A 6,670-nucleotide genomic window follows, 5' to 3' on the forward strand; every position below is an offset into this window, starting at 1 on the left:
TGGAGATACATAAGTTCAAAAGTCAACCCAGCTGACGACGCATCAAGAGGGCTTTATGTGGAATCTTTCGTAAGTTCAAAATGGCTGACCGGTCCGGAATATCTCAGCAGAGAAAAAAGAACATGGCCGAGGCACACAGAAGGTCTGGAAGAAATACCAGCAAACGATCCTGAGGTGAGAAAGGAGATCACAATCTACAGTGTGATAGTGGAGGATCAACATCCAGTATGCAAGCTAATCAAGTATCATTCATCATGGAACAAACTTCAGAAGTCGGTAGCCTGGATATTAAAAGTGAAAAGACATCTTCTACTGCTAAGCCAGCAAAAAAAAGTCAAACTCACCTGTCTTCAGGAGTGATGAAAAAGCTGACAAATCAACATGAAACCCAAAACCTGTCAGTGGAGGACATGCAAAATGCAGAGAAAGCTATAATTTGTTTTGAACAAAAACGCTACTTTGACTGTGAATTTACTTATTTGGAACAAGGCAAACCTCTTAGTTCAAGAAGTACCATCCTCAAACTGGATCCGATGCTTGATGGTAGCATTTTGAGAGTTGGCGGCAGGATAAATAAAAGTACAATGCCAATCCACCAGAAAAACCCGATCATTTTACCTAAAGGTTCACATATATCTAACCTCATCTTACAACAAATTCATCACCAAGTTGGACATTCAGGAAGGAGCCACATGCTCTCCAAGCTAAGGCAGAAATTCTGGCTCCCACATGCAAACTCTTTAGCCAGAAAAATTATCAAGAGCTGTGTATTCTGTAGATGCATACAGGCAAAACCTGGTGAACAGAAGATGTCGGACCTTCCTGAGGACCGTTTATTTCCAGACCTACCTCCTTTTAGTCATGTTGGCATTGACTACTTTGGTCCTATTGAAGTAAAAAGAGGACGAGCTCAGGTGAAACGATGGGGAGTCATATTCACCTGTCTGGTGAGTCGAGCTGTCCACCTGGAGATGGCCAATTTCTTAACCACAGACTCGTGCATAAATGCTATACGCAGATTCATCTGCAGAAGAGGATCAATGATGAGCATCAGAACAGACTGCGGGACAAACTTTGTGGGAGCACAAAAGGAACTACAAGAAGCATTAAGAGAGCTAAATCATCAGAAAATCCAAAAGGCTCTTTTAGTAGAGGGAATAAAATGGATTTTTAACCCTCCTTATGGGGCTCACCACGGTGGAGTCTGGGAAAGACTAATACGTCTAATCAAAAAGACCCTCACATCTATTCTAAAGGAACAAACACTGGACGATGAAACCCTGTCAACAGCACTATGTGAAGTAGAAGCCATCCTAAATGACAGGCCAATAACTTCAGTGTCAAATGACCCCAATGACTTAGAACCACTAACACCAAACCATTTACTCCAGCTGAAAGGGAAAGCAACCATACCACCAGGAGTCTTTGACAAAACAGATCAATATTCAAGAAGAAGATGGAGACAAGCACAGTATCTTGCAGATCTTTTCTGGAGACGTTGGATAAGGGAGTATCTCCCACTCATGCAAGAACGAAGCAAGTGGAACAGCAAAAAGAGGAACTTCAGCCCTGGAGATCTGGTTGTTATTGTGGATAACTCGGCACCAAGGAGCGCATGGACAATGGGCCGTGTTATGAAGACTTTTCCAGATGCCAAAGGCTTTGTTAGAAGTGTTTTGGTTAAAACCAAAGCCAATGTTATCCAGCGACCAATAGATAAGCTCTGTCTTTTAATGGAGGCAGCAGGATGAAATAAAAGACTTTCTAATATTTACTATGGACTGCTTTAAGCATTAGAAATATTGAGAGGCTCTAGATAACATTTATAGACAAAAGGATTATGAACATTGATTTTTAAAGATCATGATTAAATTTATGTCATGTTTTTGCTAGATACTAGGCTCCTATGAATATTATTTTTGTAATTGTTACTTTGCTAAGGCTAACAATTAGGGGCCGGGATGTTGGAGCCTATTAAGAAGTGGATTAATTTATTTTTGCTAATGTATTAAGGTTACAGATCTAAATTTATATAAATAATATATCTATTGTAACTTGTTTATTTATTTGTTTTGTTTAGACCCTCCTCCTTATCAGGTGACCTCCTGCTGTGATTAGGCAGCGGAAGCAGCTGCTGCAGGGCATCTGATTGTTTGGTTAAGGAGCGAGGGGTGAAATAGTTTTTCCACCGTACCAAATAAAGTTTAATTTTACATTTTTGGAAAGTCAACTCGGAGAGTGTTTCTGTTATTTTTGTACATTGAGAAAGTCACCGTTTGCCACCAGAAAACTTTCCGCGAGTGCTTTGGTTTGGATGAGTCGGAAAACCCTCCTCCTAGAAGCTACTCTGGCACCTTTTGATTTTTGATTTTTGTTAAAATCCAAGAGTAGCCGTAACATCTTACATAAAAATAATCAACCCCTCCGCCTCCCAATTTCTCACCTTCTGGAAATTTCCACTATTATTTGTAGTCTGATCAGTCTTGCACAGCAGAAACAGATTTAATCCTGTTGCAAGACTAAAATTCACTTATAGCTAAATATAAGGGATCAGAGCCAATTAGAAATCCAAGAAAAAGCGAATGTCCCAACAAGCACTGCACTCCCAAGACACTAAAACATCAAATGTCTCTATTGTCAAATCAGTCTATGACATAAAAGAAAACCCAACACAACCACTGATGTTCAACATAAACCAGGATTAGATTGGCTACAAATCATTTTAATATTAAAACATGTCACAATTTAATGTGATTTAATTGATTCTCCTGTTACTAAACATGAGTTTGATGAAAACTTTGTGACAATATTGCATTTACTAATTTTTGTTAGTGTGATCTGAGTGACAAGGCTGTTCCAGTTTCACCAGCAGATGTCACTAGTGAGTGATGAATGAAGCATCGAGTAATTAACCTTTTTACAAAGCAAAGGGTTGGAAAGCTTCATAGCTTCATGAGGCTTCATTTGCCCATCACTGATTTATCCGACCAGCAGCACAAATATCCATGATCCAAATCCTGGTGCCGCTTCCCGACCAGCACGGCGCCAGCGCTCATCCAACCGAGATCCAACTGCACACAACAACGGACCTGACACTCCTAGCCTGGCGGGCTCACCCGGTGCCTTTATACACTAATGAACCCGACAATGCTGTGAACCGGAAGTGAAGGTGGAGAAACGGGGCATAGATGCATTGAAGGGCCCAAAACGGGTGGGAATTTACAGCCATTTCATGTAAACACTGTTTTCAACTAATACACCACCCAGTTACACATATACACTACTAAAATATCACACATACACACAAAGCATACAGACATGCTATTCTGAATGATAGGTGGAAAATGTATGTGTGTGAACTAACACTGGGCTGAATGAATGAATGAATGAATGAATGAGATTTGTATGTGTCTGTGTGAGAGTTGTCCCAGAAGAGGCGGGGCATAATCTGGATATCAGATGGCCATGCGTTGATACTGCAGTGAAGTTAGTTTCAGGTTGGATATTAAATCTTGGCGCTCCGCGGAGTAAGCAGCGTTTAGCTCAAGGTTGATCCGATTTATGAAAGCTAATTTGGGCCAGCAGTTCTCTACCGCTCCCTCCTCAAGCGCTCAGAGGTTCACTAAGGGCTCTAACCCTCACTCCGACTCTTAGATTATATATTTTAATAGTGAATATGTGAAATTTTAGTATTTTCTGTGAGAGAGAAAAATTGTATGCATGTGTGATTTTTTATTAAACTTTATTTAATATCAAAATAGAAAACATGGTGTGATACATTACATTAATGAAAGGAAAATAAAATCATGGAGCTAACAAAAAGAAAACAGAGGCTATTGTGTTGCAACGAATGAGTTTTATTAACTGTGTGCAAATGAATGTATATGAGTGTGAGCAAAAATGGTCTGAACAACATTATCAGTAAGTAGAGCAATAAAAACAAACAAACCAACAAAAAATATTAATACTAGCAATAATAACATCAATGAATTATGAAAGACAGGTAAATACAGACATGATGGATCATTTAATGAAATTGATCAATTAAATCTACTGAGTGGAATTTGTTATATTGCAACCAGGAACTACATGAAATGAGAAGGAAAAATGATGCTGAAAAGAAGAAAAGCAAAACAGGGCAGAGACAATGATCATAATACATAAATGACGTTATTTAAGGTAAATATGAGAATCATATGAAATCTATTTATTTCCATTGAAATGTGTTCAATGAGTAGATTTTTCCAATGTGTCTCACTGATGGTGGTCCTTGTTCTCCAGCTCATAAGAATTGTTTTCTTAGCAATGGTTAAAGCTATAAGTAGTTGTTTAGTGTTGGAACATCATGAATGGTGTTGGTGGCGTCTCCCAGTAAACAAAGAGAAGGTGATAATGGGATGAGACAGCCAAGCCTACTGGACAGGAATCTAGTTACTCTGATCCAAACTGGTTGAACGGGTTTGCATAACCATAAAGCATGAAAATATGTATCACAGGTATTTTGTGAACAAGTTCTGCCCAATTCAGACTGAGCCAAACCCATTTTATGCAGGCTTTGAGTTTGTAGTGGATTCTGTGAAGTACTTTATACTGAATGAGCTGAAGATCAGCGTTTTTTTGTCATATATGAGATATTATTGCAAATTTTAATCCAGAATTCAGTCTGGGATTATATTCACATCTGTTTGCCATTTTAAAGTAGGTATGGATTTTGTTGAATCAATCCTATTTAACACTCTGTAGATAAGCTTAGTTTTCTTTTTAGATGCAATTTTAAATAGTTCTGTAATTTGTGCATTAGCTTCTATAATGATTTGTTCCAGGTCAAATTTACTTTGCATAAGAGATTTTAATTGAAGATATTCTAAAAATTGAGTATTATTAAGTTTATATTGTTTAGTTAATTCTGAAAATGAAAGGAATTTATTGCATCTAAAAAACATGTTCAAAATGTGTCATGCCTTTAGAGACCCAGCAGCTAATAAAATTTAGGTGTTGCATTTTTACAGTAAAAATGTCCAGATAAGTCAGTACATTTTAAGAAAAAAAACAAGTTAATAAATTTTCAAACAAGTTGCTCTAAAACAGACTTTTAGAACTGTAAATATCTTTTATCCCATATATACTCAAAATTAACTTTAAGGACTGTGAGATTCTTTGTATTATTCTCCTATGTGTGTTTTTGTGAGAGATGTCTGCAGGAAACTGATGAACGTGCCAGATTGCAAGCAGATACCAGCTACTCTGGACACAAAACCATTAACTGCTCTTAGTAAAACACTAAAAGGCTAAAGGGTCAAAGCTTGTGACCCAGAGAGACAAGGGAACTGCTTTGAGACCTCGACAGGAGATTTATTGTATAGAAAGATTTATGACTGTGTGTTAGCAGCTGGGTTTGTTTAATAAAGGAGAAGCAAGAGAGGATTCTTAGAGCGAGTTTGGACACTGTGAAAATCAGACCCTCCTCTCTGCTCTGCTCGCGAGTAAAATCCAATTCATTTGTCTCTCTCTTATTTTTGTCTATTTTAAGGATGTGAACCTGACATTTAATTGGTCCTTCGAGCCGGATCCCCAACAGAGTGTGGCAGAGTCCAAAAAGACCGTGCAAACAGCTAAACTCTTTAGAATGGGTTTATAGATCCTTTTCCAGGACTGGAGTCGGCCCACCGGCTGGGATCTGAGGGTTGACAGAACTCTGCGAAGGGGAGAGAGAACTGAAAGTAAGTTAACTCTCTTTTAAAGAAAAGTGTAATGAGGGTTGACCCATTAAGGGTTATGAAAAAGGTTTTGGGAACCTTATAAACCGTGTGAATCCTAGGCTATAACACCTAAATGAAAAGCAATGTTTAGAACCTTGTCCTGGTGTGGGAGCCAGGAAGTGTATAGTCATGCAATAGTGTCAGAAACCAAAAAATTCCTCCAAAACATTTTTGTATTTGATTATTAACTCCAATACTAACCATTTCAATAAATATTTGTGCAATGATGTCTTTTTATTTCTCAGAAATTAAGGATCAGTGACGACAACCTACTCATTTACTCATTTGGACATAAAAAGTGGAATTTACTTTATTTTTGTCCACTGATAAACACCTAGACACAAAAAACAATAATTTCTTTGAAATTCATCTATGATAAAAAATGGTGTGTTAGCAGCTGGGTTTGTTTAAAAAGGATAAGCAAGAGAGGATTCTCAGAACGGGATTGGACACAATCAGACCCTCCTCTCTGCTCTCCTTGCGAGTAAAATCCAATATCTCTCTCTCTTATTTTTGTCTATTTTAAGGTTGTAAACCTGACACAGACCAAAGCATTGCAGTTATACTTTAACTAGACCATAAGTGAAGGATTCACATGTGAAAAGGATTTAAAAGCCTGATATGTTTAAAAGATCCCAGAACCATGAAAGATACATGAAGGGCTTGCCTCGGCGCCCCCTGCTGGCTGAACCAAATGCCTTCAAATGAAACTAAAACCATCAGAAGAAACAAACTGAAGTTTGGAGGAGGTTCTACTATTTGACACAACAGTGAATGAATCAGAAATGATTTGATGCTAATTTGATTGATTCCATCACATTCTGACTTTCAAACTGTGGATCCAAACTGAGACTCTAAAAATGACAGTAAGTTCTGGAAATGGAAACCAAAATAAAACCTCAGAGAAGAAA

This window comes from Xiphophorus hellerii, chromosome 8 (genome assembly GCF_003331165.1).
Source record: "Xiphophorus hellerii strain 12219 chromosome 8, Xiphophorus_hellerii-4.1, whole genome shotgun sequence".
Lineage (NCBI taxonomy): Eukaryota > Metazoa > Chordata > Actinopteri > Cyprinodontiformes > Poeciliidae > Xiphophorus > Xiphophorus hellerii.